This window comes from Macaca fascicularis, chromosome 9 (assembly GCF_037993035.2).
Source record: "Macaca fascicularis isolate 582-1 chromosome 9, T2T-MFA8v1.1".
NCBI lineage: Eukaryota > Metazoa > Chordata > Mammalia > Primates > Cercopithecidae > Macaca > Macaca fascicularis.
In genome coordinates this window covers 124,977,044-125,003,503 of record NC_088383.1, presented here as the reverse complement: position 1 = coordinate 125,003,503, position 26,460 = coordinate 124,977,044, and the positions used below count along the sequence as shown (strand labels likewise).

The 26,460-nt window shown below is 45.9% G+C and overlaps 1 pseudogene; it reads right to left on the bottom strand.

Moving 5' to 3' along the window:
* Positions 1-24,912: 24,912 nt before the first annotated feature.
* On the bottom strand, positions 24,913-25,310 carry LOC123566913 (large ribosomal subunit protein eL37 pseudogene; annotated as a pseudogene).
* Positions 25,311-26,460: the final 1,150 nt, after the last annotated feature.

Here is a 26,460-nt window from a genome sequence, read left to right as displayed (position 1 = left end):
GTAGTTCCTCCTCTTTTATTACCGGCAAGAGTTTGCATAGAATTAATATAATTTGTTCCTTAAATGTTGGGTTATAATTCACTAGTGAAACCATCTGGGCCTGAAGCTTTTGATTTGCTTTCTTATTATACATTTATTTAATAGATAAAGGACTATTCAAAATATATTTTTTCCTGAGTGAGCATTGGTAGTTTGTGCCTTTCAAAAATTTTTTCTGTTCATCAAAGGTGTTAACGTTTATTGGCATAAATTTGTTCATAATATTATTTTATCTTTGTAATATCTAGTAGGATCTATGGTAATATCATCTCTCTCATTCCTGATATTGGTAATTTGTGTTCTCTCTTTCTCTCTCTCTCTCCCTCTTTCACCTAGTCTAGCTAGAAGTATATTCATTTTATTGATACTCTCAAATAACTTGACTTTTATTTTATTGGCTTTATTGTTTATCTGTTTCCTATCTCATTGATTGTCACTCTGATCTTTATTATTTCATTTCTTCTGCTTATTTTTTGTTCAGTTTGCTGTTATTTTTCTATTTGTTAAGGTGGAAACTGAGGTCATTTATTTTAGACTTCTCTTTTTTTATGTATTTCATGCTACAAATGTCCCTCTCAATAATGCTTTAGTTGTATTTCACAGATTTTTTTTTTGCATTTTTATCCTGTTCAAAGTATTTTCTAGCTTCTATTTGATTTCTTCTTTGATCCGTATGATATTTAGAGGTGTATTAGTTAGTTTCCAAATATTTGGGAATTTTCTAAATTTCTTTTTATAATTGATTTCTAATTTAATTCCATTGTGATCAGAGAAATACTTTGTATGGCTTGAATCCTTTTATATTTATTGAGACTTGTTTTGTAACCCAGCATGTAATTTATCTTGGTAAATGTTCCATGCATATTTGAAAATAATTTCTATATTTCTATTTGGGGCTCAACTGTCCTATAAATGTCAACTGGGTCAAGTTGGGTGATATTGTTGTCTTTTATATCTTCATTAATATTCTGGATTTTTTTTCCCTTCTTCTAATAATTATTGAGAGAGGGTTGATGAAATCTCTGCCAATAACTGTGGATATGTCTGTTTCCAGCAGTTTTCTGGAGTAGGGGGAGTATGGAGGTGAGGAGGCTGAGCGCTATCCCTGGCCAAGAGCTAAGAACAAAGCATCACAGTTGAACATAGCAGAGAAGGGCAGCAGTTTGACAAAAACAAACAAACAAACAAACAAAAAATTCCAAAGTACAAGAAGGGGCCCTGTTACAGTGGCCAGGATAGAGGGAATGTCTCTTCCAGAAGGAAAGATGCTCAGATGGGCTGACCTCTTCGCTAACTTCCTCTAACACGGAGGTTCTCAGACTAAGGTGTGAATCAGAATCACTTGAGGCCTTGTTCAAACTGACTGCTGAGCCCTACCCTTAGAGCTTCTGGTTCACCGAGTTTAATTTGCTTGTGATGCTGGTCTGGGAACTGCCCTTTGAGAAGCATTGTTCATGCAGCAGGCTCTGCCTTTGCTGAGTCTTACACCTGCTCCCCTCTGTCTTGAACACTCCTCTACCCCCACAGCCACCCAGCCCTGGTTAGTATTTCATCAGCTTCTCCAATTCTTCATAACCAGGTTAGTTGCCTCCTCTGGGTGCTCCTAAAGCCCCTGTACATCTCCTTGTCACATTCTGCAGTGATTGCTATCATCCGCCATCTGTCCTCTCCCCCCTAGGGCTGTCAGATCCCTGGAACAAAGGCTCTGTCTTGCTTGTTCACCATCGTACTCCCAGAGTGGAGCACTTGCTCAAATTTTCACTGCACAAAGGATGTGTAATTCCCCAACGTTTGAGTAGTCACACAAAGCCTTACCTGAGCTTTCCATAAATTCTGTGAACCAAATAGGAATTATAATGTCGACACTATAAGCTATCTGGGAATGGGACCAGAGTCTGCGGAGACTTTTCTTTCCTTCTTGGGTGTTAGACTTGGGAAAGAAATACACAGAACCAGAGTGGAGGTTTGCAGTAATTTCAAATGTGCCTTCTCTTTGCAATTTCTTCCTGGAACACACACATAACAAGTCACAGGGTGCTGTGGCTCCCTCTCAGAGGAGCTGTTTCTGTCATTTCTTAGCCCTTCAGGGCGGCATCTGCTTTGTGTCGGTGGCAGCAGCCAGGTCTAAAGATAAATGATCCAGGTTCTGCCTTGATGGATAGCTGCCCCCAACAAATTGGCATATGATCTGCAGAGGTATTCTTTAGAAAATGTGACAAATGGTGACAGATGAGGAAGGTGAGCTGTACTTCTGCTGCCAGATACACCAGCTCTGAAGAAACTTCCTGGAGTGGATGAAAACTCGCCCACCAAAGATTTAAAGGCGGGGGGAAAAACACCTAGTTCGAATCGCGAAATTAGGAACACAATGAATTTGAATAATTTTGCACTTCTCAGAGATGCTTTCACTCAATTTTTAAAATTACCCAGTGAGAGAGTCTGGAGTGGGGGTAGCATTTCCATTATTCTCATGCACAAATTGAGGCTAGAAGAGGTTCAATGTTAACCCCAAGGTCACAGGGAGCAGAGACAGGGCCACAGACCATTCTTTGCGATCCCCCATCCAGGGCTCGTCTTAAACACTAACAAGGCAGTGGGGTGAGGACAACGCTTTCATTTATGTTGCTACAAAGTAGTAAAGGAAAGGCTGACTGGTAAGAAATGATTGTGTACACATGCTTTATTCTTGAGGCTGATTTATGGGAGAAAAGCATCGTGGGAAAGCATATGGTTACAGCTGAGAATGAAAGAGAATCGTGTTTTTTGTCATTTCAGGTACTCGGGCATGCCACATTGCCCAGCAAGCCCGAGGTGCGTGGCGGGCGGGTGGTCTCTGCTGAATGCCTTTGATGCAGCTTTATCCCTACTGTAAAGGGGCCTTGAGGAAGCCGCTCATCCACTCTCAGACTGAATTTTGGCATGCATCACTTTAGGGGACACAGCTAGGGACCATGTACCAGCCTCGGGCCAATTAAGCCTAAAACAAATTCTTAGGCTGCCAGAGCACAGATTACACTTGAAGTGCCGTGGACTCCAACCCACAGTGTAAAGCCTGGACGCGCCCCAGTAATTGGGCTGATGCACCAGCTCCGTCAAAGGCCTCCCTAATGACCAGTAGTGCTGGCTGTTTGTTTAGGAGCATTTAAAAGCGAAAGTGCTAGAAAATGCAGTCAGGGAGCCCACAAGCCTGCCCCCCTTCACTTCCCCGGAAGTCATTTGCTGGACACACACTCTGGATTTTTCTATCAAATCTAGGGGCATGGGTAGAGGAGCAGAGATGAAAGGTCAGAGAAGCCAGAGTTATTAAAGCAAGAGCTGAGAAGGCTTCCAGTATGAACAGCAGCCTCAAATCAGGTGGGAAAAAAACCATGGATTTTTCATCAAGAAAATACAAGCTCAGCATTGAAGAGGAAACAATTATTCATGAAGTCCACACGTTGTAAATGCACGACCCCTCGTCCCATTGGGGAGAGATTCCAAATGGCTAATAGCTTCAGGATGATTAATTTGGGCTAGATTAACTTTGTGTTATAAATGGATCAAATCCACACAGTTTAGAGGTTACAAAATAGTCCCTTCCCTGCAGTGCATTTTCATACACAGAAATAAGAAAATGAGACTCAAGGAGGAGATAACTTCACCTGCTGGATTCCACAGATGTTTTCTGAGTGCCTGCTACATGCCGATGAGGAATACGCCTACCGCCAGGAAGACACAATCTCCTAGGGGTTTGCCCCTTGGGCAGGAGATGCACAGTGACCAGGTTTCTGGATCAGAGGGGTCCTAACAGTCATCACTGTCTAGACTAAGGGTTGCACACCAAAACACACAGACTGGCCGGGTGCAGTGGTTCAAGCACTTTGGGAGGCTGAGCAGGTGGATCACTTGAGCCCAGGAGTTTGAGACTAGCCTGGCCAACATGGTGCAACCCCGTCTCCACTAAAAAATACAAAACTTACCTGGGTGTGCTGGTGCACACATGTAATCCCAGCTACTCGGGAGGCTGAGGCAGGAGAATAACTTGGACCCAGGGGGAGGAGGTTGCAGTGAGCCGAGATCATGCCTCTGCATGGGTGACAGAGCAAGACTCCGTCTCAAAAAAAAAAAAAAAAAAATACACAGGCTGCCTCTCCCTCTGATCCAACCAAATCTGAGGCTGGTACCAGACACGTGTGTTGTTAAAAAGCTCCCCAGGTGAATCAGTTGGAAGCCAGCCTAGTCTAATTCTCCCATTGTCCTGATGAAACTGAGGCCCAGACTAGGGAAGGACCATTTCTGGCGTGAACCGCAGCCCTGCTGGGATGAGGAAACCACACTCCCAGCATCCCCAGCAATGCTTTTTCTCTTGTACCTTCTGGTCACTCACTGGTCATCAGGAAGATTATGATGTCCACAGAGGTGTGCCCTGGCCATGGATAGCAATCATTCCAACTGGGCAGATCTGGGAATGTTTCTCGGCAGAGGTGGGATCTGAGCTGAGCTTTGACACATAGGCAGTGATAATAACAACTTGTTATTACTAACAACACCTGCCTGTCCAGCCCCGGGCCTCTGTTGGATTTCCCCTCCCCTACATCTCTGCCAACACCTCTGCTGACAGGTGGCTCTCTCCCTCCCTCTTCCTCTGATTAGACAGAGATAATCTTCTTAATAGAAAACCATCCTCTGGAAATCAAGAAGGAAACTAAAAACAACCACTCAACTAGAAAATGGACAAAATACATGAACAGCTAAATCACAGCAAAAGAAGTGCGAATGACTTGTGCGCCGGTACACTTATGAATAAGAGAAAGATTGACATCATGCCGGGGAAACCTCTTCTTACCTAATAGGCCAGGAAATCCCAGACCCTGAAAGCAGTTGGGGAACCTGTGGCAAAATAGACATTTGAAGGCTTTTTTTTTTTTTTTTTTTTAAAAGACAGGGTTTGCTCTGCTGCATTGGCGCAATCATAGCTCACCGCAGCCTGAAAATCCTGGCTTCATGTGATCCTCCTGCCTTAACCTCACCAGTAGCTGTGATTACAGGTATGCACCACACTCAGCTAATGTTTTCATTTTTTGTAGTGACAGGGTCTCACTATGGTGCCAAGGCTGGTCTTGAACTTTTGGCTTCAAGCAATCCTCTCACTTCAGCCTCCTAAAGTGCTGGGATTGCAGGCAGGAGCCACCATGCCCATCCTGAGTGCATTTTTTATGGGAGTACAAAATGGCACAACCCATGTGTAGTCAATCTGGCAACATCTATTAAAATCACAGTATTGCTTTAACTTGTGATTCAGCAACCCCACTTTTGGGTCCGAATCTTTCTAATCTCCACCCTCTCCAAACAGATACAAAATCACACACATACAATCAAGGCAATGGGTCCACGGCAAGTCAAGGTTGGGCAATGAAGCATTATCTGTAGTCATAAAAGACTGGAAACAGCTAAAGAATTCGTCTATAGAGAATAATGAAATCATGGCACGTTTGCCCAGTGCATCTACCACATTGCTAAGGAAGAATCAAAAATCTCACATGGAAAGTTCTCCAGATATATTTTAAGAAATGAAAGGAAAAAAAATGTGTAAAACAGTACATAATGCATGCTACATTTTGCATTAAAAGGGGGAAATAATACATATTTGTGTTTGCATGTGTTTGCATGAGGTAGCACTGTGAGAATTCTTAATAAATTAATAAAAGTCAGTGTGGGTATGGTAGACCCCGTGTGACAGACAAAGCAGATGTGAGCACAATTTGTCTGTGTATCCTTCCTTATGTCCTCTTTGATTTTTTGAACCTTGTGAATATATCACTTTCTCCAAAAAATTAAATGTAATGTTAACAAGTCCTTCCTCACATTCAGTCCACACCTGTGCCCCCAGCTTCTGGCCCTGCCCAGCTCTGATGCTGAGCAGTGCACACATGGTCCTTCAGAACCGGGGGTGGATGTTAGGGTCCCTTTTCAAGGCCTTCCTCACCTCCCCCCCCCGCCCGACCAACTCAAGCAGAGAGGGTCTCTTTCTCACCCACTGTGTGTCCTCAGGGAATTGTCGGTGTTCGCATCCACTTGCCTTTATAATTCTAAGGCTGTTCCTGACTTGGACCCTGTGAATATCATTAAAGAACCACCCTCGGAGCCGATATTTACAGAGCTTTTGCTATGTGTCAGGACCACTGAGAGCACTCACAGCGTCACCTCATTTCATCTTTGCTGCAGTCCTGTGGAGTAAGTATGGTGCATATACCAATTTTGCAGAAGAGAAAACTGAGGCCTGGAGAGTTCAATCAGGTGTCTGAAGACACACAGCCATCTCAGCCCCGAGACAGGGCTCCTGGATGCTGTCTCTGCTGTCACAGTAACCTTCAACTCGCCTGCATCAAAATGAATGATAGTAAAAAATAATAGCCGGGACCTGCCAAGAGTCACAATTCACCAAGCTCCGTGTTAAACACGTGTGTTCCTTCATGTCGTCCTTAGAACAAACCTGAGCAGTGGACGCAGTCTCCCTTGTACACAGGTGGAAACTGAGGCCCAGAGAGGTTAAGAAATGTGCTGTGGTCACAAGCTAGTGAGAGCAGAAGCTGCCTGGACTTTCAGTCTCCTGGTGCCCCCTACGCTCCCCCAATTTCAATGTGCTTCTGGTTTCTCTTTCTATACTCCAGCTCATGATGCTGATAGGATTATGGGCCTTTCTCCAAGTGTCATCTGCCCCCCACCTGTGTCATGTCCCCACACCTAGTGAATTCTCAGCACACAGGTGGGCAATCAAAGGTCTGTGCCCCTTCTTGCTACCTCTTAATCACCACTCTTTTACTGCCTCCCTGACGCTCATCTCCAGTGCTGGGAGTGAGACAGGAGGGAGAGAAGGAAGAAATCTCTTTTGGCTACTTGCATTGGCTTGGATGCGTGGGAAGGACTGAGTTTAAAGGGTCACCTCTCCTCTGGGACCTTCATCTTCCCTGCATCTGTGTCACAGTGACAGGGAGCGGCCCCTCCCAAAGGAGACCCCAGGGCAGAATTGGGATCAATTGACTTTTGAGCTGGCCTGTTGCACCCACAGTTTTCCGTGGTGGCATAAGGTTTTATTGTTGTTTTACTGCTCGGACATTAAAGTGTTTATATACAGAGCCTGGCTGGGGCAGCCCCAGTGCAGGCAAGGCTCATTTCTTCTTTCTTTCTCCATTTACCGTCAATGTTCTAAATTGCAGTGACCCATTAGGACTATTAGGACTGAAAATCAGAAGGGACATAATGCAAGTCTTTCCCAGGATCTGGGACTGTCAAAGCCAGAGCCACACAGCAGGCTCCAAGCCCACGAGAGCAGAAAAAACCTGGGGACACAGAGTCAGCTTTAAGAAACGAAATTCAAGAAAAAGCCCAGCATTAAGAGAAAACTGCATTTGTTAGGAGAATTCATGGGGAAAGAAAAAAAAAAGTTGTCACAGGAACATTTTTTTTTTTTATAACTCAAAATTTTCCAAGTTTGTGGAGCTCAGTGTCTGATTCTCATCCAAGGAGAATTTCAAAAAGTGCTGGATTAGGGAAACGCGACTGAGAAGCAGCAGAGCTGCTGGGAGGCTGCTGGTCATTACTGAGGCAGGAGATGGAAGGTGTCAGGGATCAGAATATCATCTGAACAGCTTGGGAAAATCTCAGAGGGAAAGAGGTGTGTGATCCCTTCACTGGCACACCCCCCCCACCTTCCTCCACCTCTCCTGTGGCGTCTGGTGTGGGTGTAGCTCAGCAGCCCAGCTGTGCGAGTCGGGGGGGCGCTTCTTCCCCTGTGATGGGCAGCCCGAGGGCAGGATGCACACACTGAAGTCTGCAGTGAAGTCGCTGGTTCCACCCAAGTCAGAGGAGCTCATTGTCCACAAAAGCCCTACCAGCCAGGGATCAGACGCCATCCTAGCCACACACTGAGGAAACCCGAGAGACCACTGAAGCTCTGTAAACCTCTGTTTCCTCATCTGTTAAGATTCCTTACAAGCAATCTCTGCTGGGCAGATGAAAAGAGGAAATGCAAAAGCCCTTGACCCAATACCTGTCCCTTCCAGGAATTCAATGTCCATCAGTTCATACGTTCATTCCTTGTCAATAACTTAACCATCTTTATTTCACTCATAGAACCCTGCAGTGCATTCTACACACAAAGGTGCCAAATAAAGAAGTTAAATTGATAGAAAACGAATCAACTAGAAATAAACCAAACCTTATACAAAACCCTCCCTCCCAAAACACAGCCAAAATCTTAGGCAATAGGTGGAGGTTGCTTTGAACTTCGCCATTCTCCCCAGTTCTTTTCTGACTTCAGCCTGTCTTTTTTGCATATCTGAAATTAATATGTTGCTGAGCATAAAAAGAATAAGCAGTGCTTCTCTTCGTCGAGTGCTGCCCGAGCTATGTATCCCCAAGCCCTGTGAGTTGCCTGCCAGTTACTGATGGGGAAACAGAACGGGCAAAATTTGAAGATTCACTACCTCACCCCCCATGAGGAAGTCGGCAGCCCAGATTCACAGCCGATTTTGCAGCGGTTCCTCTGCCCCACAAATGCTCTGGCCTCCCTGAGCAGAGTCATCTTATAGGGATGCAGGAGTGTCAGACTGGGGGTGGATTCTTTTCTCTCTCCCAGTAGCACCTATTGAACACATCCTTAACAATAGCACTTCACAACTGGTTTCCAACACAGAGGGTGAAACTGATCACATTGTTGCATCTTTAAACCTCTGTCTGCAGATCATTAAATACTTAATCTGGGGTGAATTGGAGATGTTCTAAACAAATAAAGCAACAGTCAGACATTTTCCAAAAAATAAATCTGACTCCATAGTGACAACAAGATACACTCACGCATGGAGAGGACACTGTATTCTGCTGTTTGTTTTTAATGTTTGATTTACTGGATAGAAAACACAGCCCTTGTGAGTGTCTCCAGGGCTTTGAGGGGGGGGTCTCCCTGTAGCCCTAATCCCTGGCCCTCACCAACCTTCCCGAGATTCAACGCCCCCCTCCCCACCAAGGCCAAGGCGAGCCCCCAGCCTGCCCAGGGAAGCTGCTTTTGTGCCACCGCTGGCCCCAAGAAGGGCCTTTGAAAACCCTCGAGCTGAGATGCACTCAGAGCTGCTTGAGACTGCTTCACAGTAAGGGTTTATAAAGCCCTTTTCCCAGAGAGAGGCATAGCCTGAGAAGTGTTTCCAAAATTGGTGCAATTTGGGACAGTGCAATGTTTAGTCTAACAGGTCCCGCTTCTCACGAGTCCGCTTCCAAAAGCAGGGAAGATTCTGGCTGCCTCTAAAAGGGCCTGCTGTAGGCTTTCTCTCCCCTGGGCTCCACATTCTTCCACAGTAGACAGGATCCTTAGAAAGAACTGGAAGGCCCTTACCCTACAGCCCCCGTGGTGGCCCCAAGCCCTCCGATCTTCTCTCTGCAGAGTGGAGGGAGGCCGCTCAGACCAGGCAGGGAAACAGGTAAGCAGGAGGCAGCAAGGGTCAGTGTGGAGAGGAAGCAGAGCTAAGCCCCCTCCTCCAGCAGAGATGGGGAGCCCAGGGACCTGCCAGAACCCCAGGCCTCCCATTGCCCAGGCAGCTGCATGACTTAAAAAGAAATTAGTCAAGGGCGAGAACTGAGGGCTGGAGTCTCCTGCAGTCCATCAACAAGCACTTTTGGAGCATGCACTAGCATGTCAGGGACCTTTCCAGACACCCTGTCCTGACAGAGTAAGACTGAATACTTAAACTTGTAAGATAAATGAAGACCATTTAAATGAGAACAGGCAGAGGCATGCAGAGCTTGCTATAGCAAGGGAGTCAGCCACTGACACTGGTGTTTGGCAGAGGCTCCAAGGCAGGCAGGGGAGTGGGAAGGCTTTACAGCAGAAAAGAGGAAGGCATGCTTGGATTGGAGGCTATTAGTACGGGCAAGCTGGAGGCACCTAGAAAAGAGGCATCCTATGCAACTGATTAGGGCTGTATTTTGGGCTGTCTCTGGTTGGTCCTGAGTTGAAGTTTGCACTCACAGACCAAGTCCTGCCCAACCTGAGTAGGTTGCTGCAGAGGCTGTGGGTCAGAGTGCTATTGTCATGTATGGTCTGGTCACTGTCCATTTGTATATTCGGTCTCTTAGGAATCAATGTCTAATGATGGGACCATAAGATACTACTACACACCGGTTAGAATGGCTAAACAAATACAGTGAAACAAAAAGTGACAACATGAAGTGCTGATGAGCAGGTGGAGCAACTGCAGCTCGCATCTATTGCTGGTGGGAACGTCAAATGGTACGACCACCTTGGAAAAAAGATTGTCGGAACCCAACTAGCCCACTCCTAGATACCTATCCAAGAGAAATGAGGACGTATGTGTACACAAAAACTTGATCACAAGGGGTTATAGCAGCTTTATTCATAGTCACGCAAAACTAGAAACAACCCAAATATCCTCAACAGAGAATGGATATACAAACTGTGGTATATGTTTGCAACAGAATACTATGCAGCAATCAAAAGGAATGAACTACTGATACCCAGCAACGTGAATCCTGCATGTATTATTAAAACTTTTTAAAAGGAGATGGGAATCTTGCTGTGTTGCCCAGGCTGACTCAAACTCCTGGGCTCAAGTGATACTCCCACCTCAGCCTCCTGAGTAGCTGGGACGACAAGCATGCACCACCACACCTGACTTCCCAAATGCATTATTCTAAGTGAAAAAAGGTAGACTCAAAATGCCACATACTATACAATTCCATTTATATGATATTATGGAAAAGGCAAAACTGTAAGGACAGAAAAGCAATCTGAAGAGAGAGTGGTTATTAAAGGGCTGGGAAGGGGCTGAGTCCAAAGGGGGGCAAGTGCATTTTGAGGGCGATGGAATTGTTCTCTGTCTTGATTGTGGTGGTGCTTATAGGGCCGTGTGATTTTGTCAACACCCAGAGTAAATTTTATTGTACATAGGTTATATCAAAAAGATGGAAAAAATATAATTATGGGAAGTTATAACTGCTCGGAAGAAAAAACAATGCAGAGGCCAGGCTTGGTGGCTCACGCCTGTAATCCCAGCACTTTGGGAGGCCGAAGTGGGCAGACCACTGGAGGTCAGGAGTTTGAGACCAGCCTGGCCAACATGGTAAAACCCTCATCTCTACTAAACATACAAAAATTAGCTGGGTGTGGTGGTGGGTGTCTGTAATCCAGCTACTCAGGAAGCTGAGACAGGAGAATCACTTGAACCTGGGAGGTGGAGGTTGCAATGAGCTGAATCAGAAAAAAAAGTGAAAATAATGCAGGAAAGAGGAGGAGAGAGATACAGGGGGCACAGTTTAGTTGGGTTTCCAGAGAAGAACTGGGAAATGACATTAGATCAGAGACATTTGATTTAGGGACGATATGACTCTCTAGTGGAGACTGTTCTGGGCTGAGGGACACAGGATAGAGGTGGGGACAAGTGTTGCAGGGAGGTGAGAGAGGGGACACCAGTGCTGCAGGCACATCATGGGGCCTGAAACCCAGGACACACTTTAGATTTGAAGGTGGCTGGGGAATGCCAGAGGGTTTTATGCAAGAGAAGAACTTGATCCAACGGACACCTGCCAAGGCTGGCCCTGGCTGAAGTGTGGAGTGTGGAGCACACGGGCAAACTGGGAGGCCAGCAGGTGTCCATGGCCCATGTCCAGGTGGCGGGTGATGTTGGCTTCACTCAGCAGGGGACTGTGAAGGCCTGAGCTGCAATTCCATTTGAGGCAGCTTGGGCGATAGAGACAGTATTTACTAATTGATTCTCAATGAGTTGTGAGAAAATACAAGAGAAAGGCATCTGGGGTCAATTGAATAGTGAGGCAAGTGGGCCCAGTTGGGTGTCAGAAACAGTCAGAGAAGGGGCCATGAGATATTAGATTGGTACAAAAGTAATTGTGGTTTTTGCCACAGAAAGTAAGGGTAAGTACTACAATTACCTTTGCAGCAGCCCAGGGAAAGCCTCTGGATTCCCAGGCTCCTGGCTCCACAGCTCCCCTCCCTTGACAATCCCTCAGGAAGCTTGGAACCCCTCTGTCCCCAGGTCTCCACCTCTGCCTCTGCCTCCTCCCATGGCTCACCCACAGCCTGCGGTTCCTGCGCAGCCCTGGGCCATAGACCACCTCTGACTGCACTGCCAGCTCTCTGTCCTGCGGCTCCCACACCCCTCATGCTGGAGCCTCTCCAAGGGCTTTGTCCAGCATCCTGGCCTGGCCTCTGTTCTGGCTGCACTGTCTCTCCACTATTCCATGCCTTCCTTCCATTTCAAATGTCTGTCTCTCCATTGGCCACTCTCAAACTGGTCTGGCTTCTTGCCTATCAGCTGCCTTGCATTTCCTTCTGCCTGTAAGATGCTCCTTGGAGCCTCTCATTTAAGAGTTTGAAAGCCAAGCCAGTTGTCTTTTCTGGTGTGCCTCTCTGTGATGGGTGTCCACTCAACCCACATTAGACACCTCGGGCCTCCCCTGCACCGAAAAGTTCCATTGTCACCTCAACTGGCCTCTGGGCATCTCTCATCTACAGCCTGGCTCCTTCCTGCCATTCCCACTGTCATTGCCTAGACTCTGGCTACGACCTCCTCTGCCCCCACTGGAGTCTCCCTGTCTCCTTATTTTCTTCTCCATCCTCTTCCTCCACGCTACTGGGACAACCTTTCCAAAGCTTACATGGCTATTGGGGCCTTCCTTATAAGCTCCAGCCATCCCCACCTGCAGGACCAAAGCCTTGCTCTTTGGAAGGCACCCACTGCCCCCCCCCCAGACTCTTTCTGGCACAGGGTGATCATGGAATTTATCATCTAAACCAGGCCACTTCTGAGCGCAGAGGGCACTACTAGAAGTCACGCTGTGACAACGGGCACGCATTGGGACATGTGGGGTCCTGGCTCTGGCCTCATCTGCAGCCCTGTTTCCCACCTCTAGCCCCAACATGATGTTCACAGGGTCATCTCATCAGACGAGTGACACCTCAGGCCAGCCTTGGTGCCCATGGGCTGTGTTTTTCCTTTTGTTTGAAATGACATTCTTCCTCCCCAGCTAAACTCAACCTCGCTTCTCACTCAGACACAGCTTTCTCCCCACTTGTCTGGAAAAGTCTGCAAAAACTGTCAAGAGTGCCCTCAAAATCCATCCTGCTCCCTCTGGCTCTGTATTGGTGAGCACTCCAGCCCTGATGACTGGCAGACAAAGCGGCAACTTTGAGCAGTCCCGTAAGATTCATCTCAGTTTCCAAATCCATGAAATGGGTATAATTGCATTACATGTCCCATTCTCATGCAGGCTGCTGTGGGCACTGAATAAAGGGTACGAGGGAGTCACCCAGTGCTGTGCCTGATGGATGGGAGCATTTGGGTCCTCAATTCAATTGTTTTCTCGTGGTATTGTAGACAGTAGCTTCCCTCATTAAAAAGTAAGAAGTGGCCAGGCACAGTGGCTCAGACCTATAATCCCATCACTTTGGGATGCCCAGGTAAGCAGATCACTTGAGGTCAGAAGTTTAAGACCAGCCTGGCCAACGTGGCAAAACACTGTCTTTACTAAAAATAAAACTTAAAAAAGGCCAGGCGTGGTGGCTCATGCCTGAAATCCCAGCACTTTGGGAGGCTGAGGTGGGAGGATGACCAGGTCAGGAGATTAAGACCATCCTGGCCAACATGGTGAAAACCCATCTCTACTAAAATACAAAAAATTAGCCAGGCATGGTGGCAGGTGCCTGTAATCCCAGCTACTCGGGGGCTGAGGCAGGAGAATCGCTTGAACATGGGAGGTGCCACTGCACTCCAGCCTGGTGACAGAGCAAGACTCCATCTCAAAAAAATAAAAAACAAACAATAATAATAATAAAAAAATAAGCTGGGCACAGTGGTGCACTCCTGTAATCCTAGGTACTTGGGAAGGCTGAGGCACGAGAATTGCTTGAACCCAGGAGGCAGAGGTTGCAGTGAGCCAGGATTGCACTACTGCATTCCAACCTGGGCAACAGAGTGAGACTCCGTCTTAAACAAAACAAAACAAACAAAACAATACAACAACAACAAAAAAAGAAGAAGAAGCATAAAGTCATGGTTTCCTCTTCTCTACGACCCTAGGTAAAGGCCCGACTTCTCCGCAAGTGCCCAAAAAACATCTGAATAATGGATGACACTGGAGGACGAGCAAAGAAGGCCGGCATCTGAGCAATTTAGAGACACGCTCCAGGGCCAAGCAGAGTAATTAGCTACTCCTTTGCAAGGGTCCCCAGGAGAAGCCAGGCTCCTAGGAAGGCCTGGGGAGAAGGGGCGGCCCAGCCGGTGCAGGCTTGGATGAAAAGTCCCGCAGGATCACTCCAGCCCAGGCGACAGAGCCGTCACCTCCTCTGACTCCTCTTCCAAGTGTTGTGGCTGGGTGTACTGTGAGCTCATTAGTAGGAGGCTCCTGTCATCGGTCTTTAATAATTGAGTGTTTCCCCATCTCCTGGCACATCTTGTATACGTGTTAAACTCCCATTGAACACCACGCTTGGCTGCTCTGCTCTTCAGCAGCCTGTGCCAGTGAGCTGGAGTGAGCAGAATTTGGGAGCATTTCGCAGCAACTCCTGTTTCCCCAAGCCCATTGTGTCTTAGTGGGTTACAAGGTGTCCAGTGCATCAGGCCAGTTCAGAGGCTGGTGTCTTGACATTCCCGCATCACCATAGACCACATAAACCCCCTACCCCAAAAGAAAGGAAAAAGAGAGAGCACACGGAGCTTTAAATAGAACCAAAAGCTGTTTGCTATTATGCTAAAGCTGGAACAAGGGGGTTTCTTTCATGGAGGATAAAAGACTAAAAATCGATGGCAGGGTTGTCTGAAGACTCAGGTTATTTCATTTCAAGGGGGGAAGAAACCAACAGGAATCAGTTATTCCAGGCCTTCTCTATTAGATTTAGTTCAAAGATACCACTCATGTTGGCAGTCAAGCAGTATAGGCTATTTATCTGAAGGATGCTTGATGATCCATTTGTTTATTGATTTAGTTAAGCAGGTGTAGGTAACCTTGTTTACTTGGAAGAAAAAGAGGTCTTGCTGTGAGAAAGAAACTGTGTATGGGTTAAAAAAGAGTTCTGCTAACATAAATTAGAAAGAAAGTTGGAGTAGAATAACAAAACCTAGTACTGTCTAAGCTCTCAGTCAATTCAGAAGAATCTGAAATATGTCAAAATGATGGTTTGCAAAGAGGGGGAGACGTTCTCATAAAACCCAGAAGTGGAGAAAAATGAACCCAAGCGCCTGGAAGTAATGGGTAGTCAGGGAGTTAGAGAGAGAATGGTCCATGTGTTTTGTGTTTGATGCCTGCAGATTTGAAACCTTGTCAGGAACACGGGAGGGAGTTGGAGATTCAACCAGAAAGACGGCTTTTTATCCTCAGGCAAAGAGATATGTTAGTGTATACAAAAGAGGGAGCATCCTTGAGGAAAACCAGGGCATCTTCTAAAGAGTCAGGTATTTTAGGGAACAATGGGTTTCTGGTTGCTTACAAAACTTTAGGACAAGGAGCTAAACATGGACAGAGTTATAAGTTGGTACTTCAGACATGAGCAGATAATCTTACAAACAAATGTGTAACTATGAAAGGCAGTTGTGGTGCATAAGCAGTAGGCTCTCTCGGAAGAAAACCATTTAAAAAGGTACTCTCCAATCTTGCTCTGTCTCTGGAGCCTTCCAGGGTAATTTTCCTGTTTGGCTGGAGGTTGGCAGCTGCAGTCATTGTGGCTACCATGTGAAGGAATGGGCCTTGCACATGGCACAGCACATGTGAATGTTTTTCTGTGCCCTCCTGACAGGATACTGCGTTCCTTCACCACCGGAGGCACCACTTCTGATGTCACAGGCCAAATGCTTGGTGACTTCCCACCAGCACGACCACATGGGACTTTCAAAATCCATCCAGACCTAACCACCCTTTACCACCCAGACTGCTTCCATTCTGATCCAATCAACCCTCACCTCCCCCAGATTGTCCCCAAGCCTTGTCATTCATGTCCTATGTCCATTCCTGTTCTTTGGCACTTTTTAATCCATACTTAACTCAGCAAGCCAGAGTGGTTCTCTTAAACCATGTAACGGAACTCAAGCTAAACAGCACATCTCTTGATACCACTTGGAAATGTGTGCACAGTCCCCTGAAAACCTGTGTAAGGATGCTCATGGCAGCACTATTCAAGAGCACTCAACAGAGCCCATTAACAACAGAACGGATACACACACAGATGTGGTTTTGCTCCACATCTCATCTGGAATTGTAGTTCCCATAATCTCCACATGTCACGGGAGGGACCTCGTGGGAGGTAACTGAATCATGGGGATGATTTCCACCATGCTGTTCTTGTGCTAGTGAGTTTTCACCAGATCTGATGGTTTTATAAGGGGCTTTTCCCTTCCTTTGCTCTGCACTTCTCCTTGCTGCTGCCATGTGAAGGACATGTTTGCTTCCCCTTCTGCTATGATTGTAAGTTTCCTGAGACCTCCCCAGCCATGCTAAACTGTGAGTCAATTAAACCTCTTTCCTTTATAAATCACCCAGTCTCAAGTATGTCTTTATTAGCAGCGTGGGAACGGACTAATACACACACTACAGTCCTTCTGCACGATGACACAGCACGGAGAACAAACCCCTCCTCGCCACAACATAGGTGAATCTCACGAACATAATGTTGAGCAAAAGAAGCCAGACAGGAAAGAGAAAATATGTCATCATCCATTTACATGAAGTTTACAAGTAGACCAGTCTAGAATATGGAGATAGAAGTCAAGAAAGTAGTTACCCTTGGGTGGGAGGCAGAGTAGCAACAAGGAGGAAGAAGTCACAGGGTTCCTCTGGTGAGGCCAATATGCTGATTCTTGGTCTGGTCCTGGCTAAAGAGGCTCGCTTTGAGAAATTTCATCCAGCTGTACCTTAATTAATTGCATGCTTTTCTCTATGCTATACTTTAGTAAAATGTAAAACATTTCAGATAGTTGCATAAAGTGAGATTTAAGAATGGACAGTAATGAAGATCATGAGAACTGTTTTATATGCTATGGGCATAGAATATTTAGTGCAAATTTTGAGTACTTTGTATTGGTGATATGAAAGAATTACTGTTAAATTAGAGCCGTTAAAGGTTATAAAAGAAAATTGGTACTGATATTACCATCTCCACACCATTTTTTTCACCAAAGGTATTTGGTACTTGTATTCTAGATAAAGTTTTTAATGTAAGTTTTTGAGGCTGTTTTATACTATTCGATTGAGGGTATAGTAAGACCAACTTATGGATATCTTTATCCCAAATATCACCGGTACAGTGGGGAACAGGTCAGATGATACAACTGTTATCTTCCAAACCTTTCAATGGTCCCATCTCAGAGTCAAAAGTTAAGTGCAAAATGTCCTCAAGGCCCACAAAGCTCTGCTTGGCCGACATGCCCTCCCCTTATTTACTGGGCTTTGGGCACAGTAGACTCCAGCACACCAGGTGTACAGTAACCTCAGGGCCTTTGTACCAGTTGCCTTGCCGTCTGGCTGTCCTTCTAGAACATTCTTCCAGATGAAGGCAAGCTTTGTTTCCTCACCTTTTTCCATTTTTGTTTAAATGTCACTATATTAGTTCATTTTCACACTGCTATAAAGACATTCCTGAGACTGGGTAATTTATAAAGAAAAGAGGTTTAATTACTCACAGTTCTGCATGGCTGGGGAGGCCTCAGGAAACTTACAATCATGGCAGAAGGGGAAGCAGGCATGCCTTTTTATACTTGGTGGCTGGTGAGAGACAGCCAGCAAGAGCAGGGAAAACTGCCTTATAAAACCATCAGATTTGGTGAGGACTCACTCACTATCATGAGAACAGCATGGGGGAAACAACCCCCATGATCCAATAACCTCCCTCCCTCAACACCTGGGGATTATAATTTGAGATGAGATTTGGGTGGGGACACAGCCAAACCATATTAGTCACTGTCTCTGTGAGTCCCTTCCTGACCACCAGCCATCCGCACCCTCCTCTGCTTTTCCTCCTCATAGCACTTACCTTTCATTACACTACATTATTTAGTTACTTATATTTATTATCTGTTTCTTTCCATTAGAATGTAACTCCATGAATAAATGAATTTTCATCTATTTTGTTCACTGCTTATGTCCTTGTGCCTAGAAAAGGACTTGGCAGGTAGCAGAATTATCAGGGGAATCCACCCCTGATGATTCAAAGTGAGTCCTTTTCTATTTTCCCTAAGCGTTGGCCGGTCTGAGAAATAAAGGGAAAGAGTACAAAAGAGAGGAATTTTAAAGCTGGGTGTCCGCGGGAGACATCATATGTCGGGAGGTTCCAGGATGCCCCCTGAGCCGTAAAACCAGCAAGTTTTTATTAGCACTTTTCAGAGGGGAGGGGGTGTACAAATAGGGTGTGGGTCACAGAGATCACATGCTTTAAGGGAAACAAAAAATCACAAGGCAGAAGGTCAGGGCAAGATCACAGGTCAGGGTGAAACTAGAATCACTAATGAACTTCCATGTCCCATGGTGCACACATTGTCATCTTAACAGGGTTCAAGAGCAGAGAACCGGTCTGACTAGAATTTGCCAGGATGGAATTTCCTAATCCTAGGAAGCCTGGGGGTGCTGCAGGAGACTAGGGCGTGTTTCATCCCTATCTACATTTGCATAAAGGCAGACACTCCCAGAGCGGTCATTTTAGAGGCCCCACCCTGGGAATGCATTCTTTTCCCAGGGCTGTTAATTATTAATATTTCTTGCTGGGGAAAGAATTCAGCGATATTTCTCTTACCCATATTCAGTAATGAGAGAAATATGGCTCTGTCCTGCCCAGCCCACACACAGCCAGACTTTAAGGCTATCTCCCTTGTTCTCTGAAAATCGTGTTATCCTGTTCTTAAGGTGCCCAGATTTCATATTGTTCAAACACACATCCTCTACAAACAATTTGTGCAGTTAACACAATCATCACAGGGTCCTGAGGGGACATACATCCTCAGCTTGCGAAGATGATGGGATTAAGAGATTAAAGTAAAGACAGGCATAGGAAATCACAAGAGTATTGACTGGGGAAGTGATAAATGTCCATGAAACTTTCACAATTTATGTTCTCCTGCCATGGCTTCAGCTGGTCCCTCCATTTGGGGTCCCTGACTTCCCTGACTTCCCACAACAGCAGAAGTTTAGTATTCCATGAATGCAAGGGTGAAGGAATTAATGAATTTACAAAACTTGCTTTGAATCCCATATGGTGTGAAGCAAACTAGAAATGCAGGCAACATCCTGGTCAATAAAACTCGGTTGTAGGAATTCCTCGAGCCAAGTTTAAAGTCAGATCAGGACTAAAGAAAGTGGGAAAGGCTTATTTCCCTGAATATTCCCTGCCTCCAGTCTCCCTGTGTTCTTATTTGGGTGCGCCAGCTCACTCTTTCATTCACACTAAACAATATTGGTGCACCTACTATGTGCTAGGCTGTGCTGGTTGCAGGATCCCTGGTTAAATGGCACCATGATGAAAGATGATGAAGGATGAGAATCATTTTTAAGGTTTAAGCATTACTGGTATTATCTCAAAACATCATCACTGAAACCATCACAAGAAACTACTATCTCCTAATTTTATATCCTAATTTTACAAAGAGGCTTTCTGAGGTTAAGTGACTTGCCCAATTTATTGGCGCCAGGAAATGGTAGAATGGGGATTTGCACTAGCCTGCTGGGCTCCAGCCTGCACTCTGCTTTCTCCAGTGAGAGACGAGACTTCAGCCAGAGCTCATCAGGACATGAGTGTTTAAACCAAATCACACCATCACAGACCAAAGAACCAAAGCACTGGCCACAGGGATGTTGTCAGGACATGCATCATGGGGCCTTTGAGGCGATCCTAAAAGACCGGCTGCATTTTGGCAGGTAGGGCAGAGGACTGGGTGCAGAATCAAGGAGGGCAAAATCTGAGCAAATGGATTGCAAATGAGCCAACCCCAGGGAAAAGCAATTCAAGGAACTTTCTCTGCCACCCATCCTACGGCGGACAAGATGATCAAGCTCTTTTTCTGAGACTATGATGGTGGATGTGAAAAGGGTCTGGGATATACTAGGTTTGCAATAAATGTCAGTTTCCCCTCTTACTATGCCCAGGGGTTGGGGAGTCATAGAAAGAACATAGACATGGAGTATTCTATTTCTTCTAAGTAGGTCTGGCTCTGACAAACTCTTTAGACTGATTGCATTTCCACAAGAGTGATGTCACAATCTTCTCCTTGCTGGGGATAAACCCCCTCTGCTATAATCAAAGAATCACAGTGTTTCAGGACTAAGAGTGGCCCCAGCTCTCCCAAGACTCTCCTCTTCAGAGTAAGACAGGAGAGGACAGGTAACTGATTCCTGATCACACAGCTAGTTGCTCAGAAGTAACTAATTTATGATTACACAGCTAGCTGCTGGCACCCTGAGAACTATACTAGGTGATTCAAATGTGGGTGCATGCAAATGATGGCCACCAGGGTAAGGGAAAGGTCATTTGAGGGAATGATGCCCTCCCGCCTTGCCCTTTACCCCACAAACCCCCTCCCTCACAGCATCCCTTAATGGTTATGGTTAGGAAAGTCAGCTGTCAGTGACACTTGGGTCATGGTTGGTTCTTTCTCCTGCAAACAGCACCTCTTTGGGATTTCTGGGTTCATAGATAGTCAAAGAATAAGATGCATAGTAGAATACCAGATTACTTGACTATCTGTGGGCTTATGATTTTCCATGTGACATCCACTTAATCAGACTATTCAGTGCTCTGGAATCTGCTATTTACTGATTATGCCTCATTTAAAATCATTTTCTCCACTGCCATCTACCAGACTGAATTCAAGCCCCTGGAGAGGCAGTTCCCCGGGTGGAGGCATATCGAATGTCTCTGGGGAGTCTAATATTTTACCTACTTGCATAAACTATTGTGAGTGACTTTTTTGAAGCGGCTTTCTCAGGAGTGGGAAGAAAAGAAGCTGGCTAACAGTGGGATCTCAAATACCACCAGGCACAACTGAGAGACTGTCCTGAACAATGAAGGAGGAATAGAGCTGGAAAGAGGGTCAGGCAGTGAAGTGTGGAGTGGCTGGGGTGCAAGCATCCCTGACACAGAGAAAGGAGAAACACCCACGGAGTCAGGGGAAGGCCTGACGCTTTGCCATCTGGCAGACCTGGGTGTGAATGTAGCCCCACTTACCAGCAGGTGGCCTTTGAGAGTGACTTAACCCCTTTGAAGTTTCTGTTTCTTTCTTTATACAAATGAGGCCAATGATTCTGCACACCGAGTTGTCAGGAGGGTGAGTAGAACTGAGCCTGGCATGTAGTAGGTGTTTCACTGAGCTGGCACCCTGCCTTCCATGTTAAAGCAGATGACACCATTTACCAGCCTTGGCTCCATTAGCCTGGAAGGTGGATTGATTGCCAGGAAAATGCCTCAGTTCTCCAAAGCCTCTTGAATAATTATCTCATGGGCTTTGTCAGAGCAAATGAGGTCTTGCCATACTGTTTCCAAAGAAGCAAAACAGGGATGCATTAGAGGCCCATTTTGTTCAAGAGACCTTCTTGTACCACCAGACATCAGAGTAATGGGGAAACTAGGTTTGGAGTTAGACTATGAACTGGATTCTTGGGGAAACTTTCCCAGCTTGGATAATGATGAGAGCTAATGTCTTCACAGCACCACCATGTGCCAGGCCTGTCCTGAGTACTTTATGCCTGTAACTCACGCGCTCATCTCCAATTGTAGAGAAGTCTTGAAGTAGATACCATTATTATCTGTGTTTTGCAGATCAAGCAACTGAAGCACAGAGAGGCTGAATCACTTGCCCACAGTCAGTCCAGGACATGAACCCAGACTACTTGGTTCCACAGGTCATGAGTGCAGCCGCTGTGCCACACTGCCTTCCAGTGCCTCAAAGAGAACAGGTTAAGTGACCCAGATTGGACAAATCTGAGGGTTCAGCCCAGCACTCTGGACTTCTATGCTATCTGAGGACTGCCAAGGATTTCAGTGCCAGGGAATAAGCCCAGACCCTCTTTTCTCCAGGAAGAACGGGGGTCCAGGAATGAGTGCTGTGGTCCCTGCACCCTCCAGGGTCTGTTGCCCACGTGCCCTTTCAACATCAGCTGTCCGCCTTTGCCAAAGCAATTTGATGGCTATGTTTTTAGGGAGGAAACGGAGGCACAGGGAAAGTGGTAGTCAAAGGTTAAATCCATTTAGAGCCAGCATTTTCTGCCTTCTAACTCTTAGGTCTCTTATAGATCTTGTATTCAGTGTATTTCTTTGTTTATTTGATGAGGCAGTTCAGTATGACCAGTGCACCCTTGGGGAGGCACTTCTTCCTCCTCTGTAGGTAGAGAATATGGCAGCCACATCACAGGTGACTGGAGGGAACTGAGTTGAGTAAGGTTCTACATACCACATCCCTAGGACAATGCACCACAGCAAGTATTTAATGAGTGGTAGTCCTTTTTGGATGGTGTTTATTTGTATCATAAATAAATTTAGTCATGCATGAACCATATTCAATGAGTCTGCGGGATGAGTGAGATCATTCATAGGAAGTCATCATCGGTTCAGATCAGCTCCACTGGGAATGACAAAGAAGGAAGTAGTAGTGAATAAAACGTCCAAGCTAAATCCCTCCAAACAATGAGCTGAAATCCAGAGCTGAAGGTGTATTTCTAGTTCATGGCAGGCTGAATCAATTTGGCATATTGGCTATATTTCAGAATCCAGATATCCAAATGTGAAAAGAAAATATTCTCTAATTGAACCATTTTCTTCTCAACCTTCCACTCCAACTGTGGCAGGATAGTAGGCAAGAAAAGAAAACTCAGCCACTTGAAGGTTTCCCTGAAGGTTTCCAGTCGTTTCAGCCCTCCTCTCTTCCCTAAGCCACATCTACGTTCTTGTGGGGCAGGGTGATGTCAGAGATGGGGGTCGAGCCTCTACGTCATTTGGGAAGGTGTTTCCCGTTCCCACCAACTTTTGACCATAGTGGCATCTCTGGTGAGGGCCACTGCATGGTTTTGCTCTGATAATCAGCCTCTGTCCCCTTTGGTATCTGTTGAGACAGCTGGGTCCTTCACTGGCCATGGGCTTGCAGAATCTACAGGCTACTTCCAATAGCCAAGACCTTAAGACACTCCAATTTGCACGTGCACATACACCATGCACACACACATCAAGCACACACACATATGTATCCCCTTTGGTGTTGGTCCAAGGAGAGGGGCAAGGGGGCAGGGCCTGGACTCCCTTCCATACATTCTTCCTGCCTCCATCTGGTCATCTACCATCATCTCTTTCCATGACTAAGAGGAATGGCCTTTGGCTGAATATTCTGTTCAACCTATTGCTTATGCTAGGACTTGGGCCTTTGTAACCTCAAAATCCAGAATTGAATATTACTGTATTATTTCTTTTTGTATTTTAACTTGGGGCTTCTTTCTTTTGAGATAAGGAGCCAAGCTGTGGTTTTCTTGAGGATGTGTTGTATTTTCAGAGGGGCACCACCAAGATGATGTAAATAAGGGGAATGTTAATGTGCACGCATGCACGCAGGTGTTCACACACACACACACACACACACACACACACACAACCACTCTAAACTTCATATATCAGTCCTCGCCATTGGCAAAAGGTTGCACCACAAGGCTCAGATGTGCCAGTGAGGCAGTGCTGAATATTCCTTTATTTCCAAATAAAGAAGTCAAGGGCCAGAGGATCAGGCTCTGTACCCAGCAGACCTGGAGGTGGAAAAGATGGCTCTGCAGCATGGTGGCCCACCAGCAGTGGAAAGAGCCACAAAGGTGGCTGCGTTGCAATGAGCACCATTTAGAAGAACATGAGCTTAGGAGCAGACGGCAGGTCTGCGAGCACATTTCTGAGAAGAAGCTGTGCTTGCAAGATTGTGACAGCTTCTTCCCCCTCCTTCCCAGCAGTGAAAACAATTATTCTTCACATTAGTCTCCCTCAGTTCAGACCCTCATCCATCTCTATCCAAATGGCCTGAGATGAACAGTCCAAAGAGCTTCTTTAAAAGCCTCCATCAGCACAAACGTGCCAACGCCAGGAATGGCTGCTTCTCCTTCTTGGAGGTCAGGCCTTCCCGTCTGCAGAATTATGGCCTCCCCCGGGCTGGCCTGAGCTGTGGCCTTTGCCCATGGCCATGGCTGTGCATGAGACCTTCCCGTCCCCTCTGAGTCTTTTCCCGAGTCAGCTCGCATCCCTTCAAGGTTGCTAATGGCCGCCCTTTATTCACTCGGGCAGCACGTTTAGTCTCCTCAGAGCTGGCGCCTTGACCTTTCTCTGTCTTTATTGTCCTGTCAAATGGTTTTGGTGGAGCAAAGTACAATTTACTCAAATCACTGTAGAAAGGAATCAGAAAAGCATCTGTAAAGTTGGTTGACTAATTGTGCTCCTTCCTTTCTATTCTATGAGCAGCTGAAGTGAAGCTGTGTGTGTGTGAGGGAGGAGGGGTACGAATCTCAGGTCCACCCTCCTGTTACCATGTCTTGCAGGTGGGCAAGGTAATGATGGTAACCAATGACCTGCAAGTAAGATGGCGCAGGATAACTGCCTCTGTGAGCTTCCTGGAGTCTAAATCTTATCCTAACCCAACTGGGACTGTATTCTAACAGGTTTTGAATGTCTTGTCAAAAAAAAAAAAAAAAAAAAAAAAAAAAAAAAATCTATAATGTCATTTGTATTTATACTGAAATAATTAAAAATAACATTGCTGGGTTTAAAGTTGTCAAACAGGGAATGTCGAGGGCTGCCACATGGGCATGTTCACTTCTTGGTGGCTGCTGTAACAAATTATCACAAACCTAGTGGCTTTAAACAATAGAGATGTGTTCTTTTTTTAATTTTTATTTTTATTTTTTTTATTTTTTAAAACCAGAACATTTATTGCATGACTAATCGCTGACATTCTTAAGATGAACTAGATGCTGCAACAGCTGCCCTCTTGGGTTTAGGTGTTGTTCCTTCACGGAATCCATGCCTGAATCTGCGGTATACAATTTTTAGGTGCCTCATTCGACCAGTTGCGGTGGTATTTCGTCTTTCAGCCTTGGCACTCCAGTTATACTTTCTCTTGCGCTTGGCAGGGTAGCCACATTTGCCACAGGTCGACTTCTGAAGGTGGTAGGCCTTAGAGCCACAGCGGCGGCACGATGTGTGCGTCTTATTGCGACATTTTCCAAACGATGACGTTCCCTTCGTCATATGGCTTCTGCCGAGATGTGTTCTTTTATAGCTCTGGAGGCCAGAGGTCCAAAATGAGTGGTACATGGCTAAAATTAAATTACTGGCAGGTCTTGTTCCTTCTAGAAACTCCAGAGGAAAATTGATTCTGGTTCCTTCTAGAAACTCCAGAGGAGAATCCATCCTGTAGCCTCTCTGATGGCTGATGACATTTCTTGGCTGATACTGTCCTCACTCCAGTCTTTGTCTCTGTTGTCGCATTGCCTTCTCCTCCTCTGTAGTCAGTCAAATCTTCCTCTGCTTCACTCACAAAGACACTTGTGATCACATTTAGGGCCCAAGTGGATAACCCAGGGTAACCTTCCCATCCTCATATCCTTACCTTAATCACATTTACAAAGTCTGTTTTGCCATATCTGCTAACATCCACAGGTTCCTGGGATTAGGACATGAATATTTGTCCTAATATTCCATCTGTCATAGTGAGGGGCCAGTTTCAGCTTGGACTCTATTCAGAAAGTCATGCTTCCTGCCAAAGGGAGTGGAAGACACATGTGCCCTTTGTCTCGGCACCCAGAGAATACTAAAATGGTCAAAGTGCCAGTAGACAGGGGACATAGCTGCAGGGTCACCCAAGTGCACCACAACCATTCCCTGGGTTAGCAGTAATATAAACAGCCAGTATTTTGCAGAACATTTTGGAGAGAAAAGTAGTGGTCGCCAAAACAGGTGACATTCCCAGTCTAAGTGATGAGGAATTTTAAGACTGCACAGACACTGATGGGTTGCCCACCCTAAAGCCATTTCCACTTATCTTGCTAACATAATCTTGATTTTCCCAAGTTGCAGTGTGCTCAGCCCAGGAAACAACTCCTTTGGATCATACTTTGAATAGAGAGGGTCTAGACTGATCCCATTCCCCCTTGCCAGAAGATTCACTGGTCTAGGGTAAGCATGTGGTTCAGTCTCAGCTCATGAAAGCTGAGAGAGGATATGCTGAAGGGCAGGTGGGCTTCTGAAGATTTCCCTTCCTGATGAAACACAAGAGGGTTTTAAAGAGAAAGCAAGATCGCCCCTTCCCTGCCTTCTTGCTTTGCACAGTCATGTGAGGAGGTAGGGCCCGGAGCCATGGTGGCCATCTTGTGACTGAGATGCACACATTGGTGGATAAAAGCCAATCCACTGAGGGTGAGAAG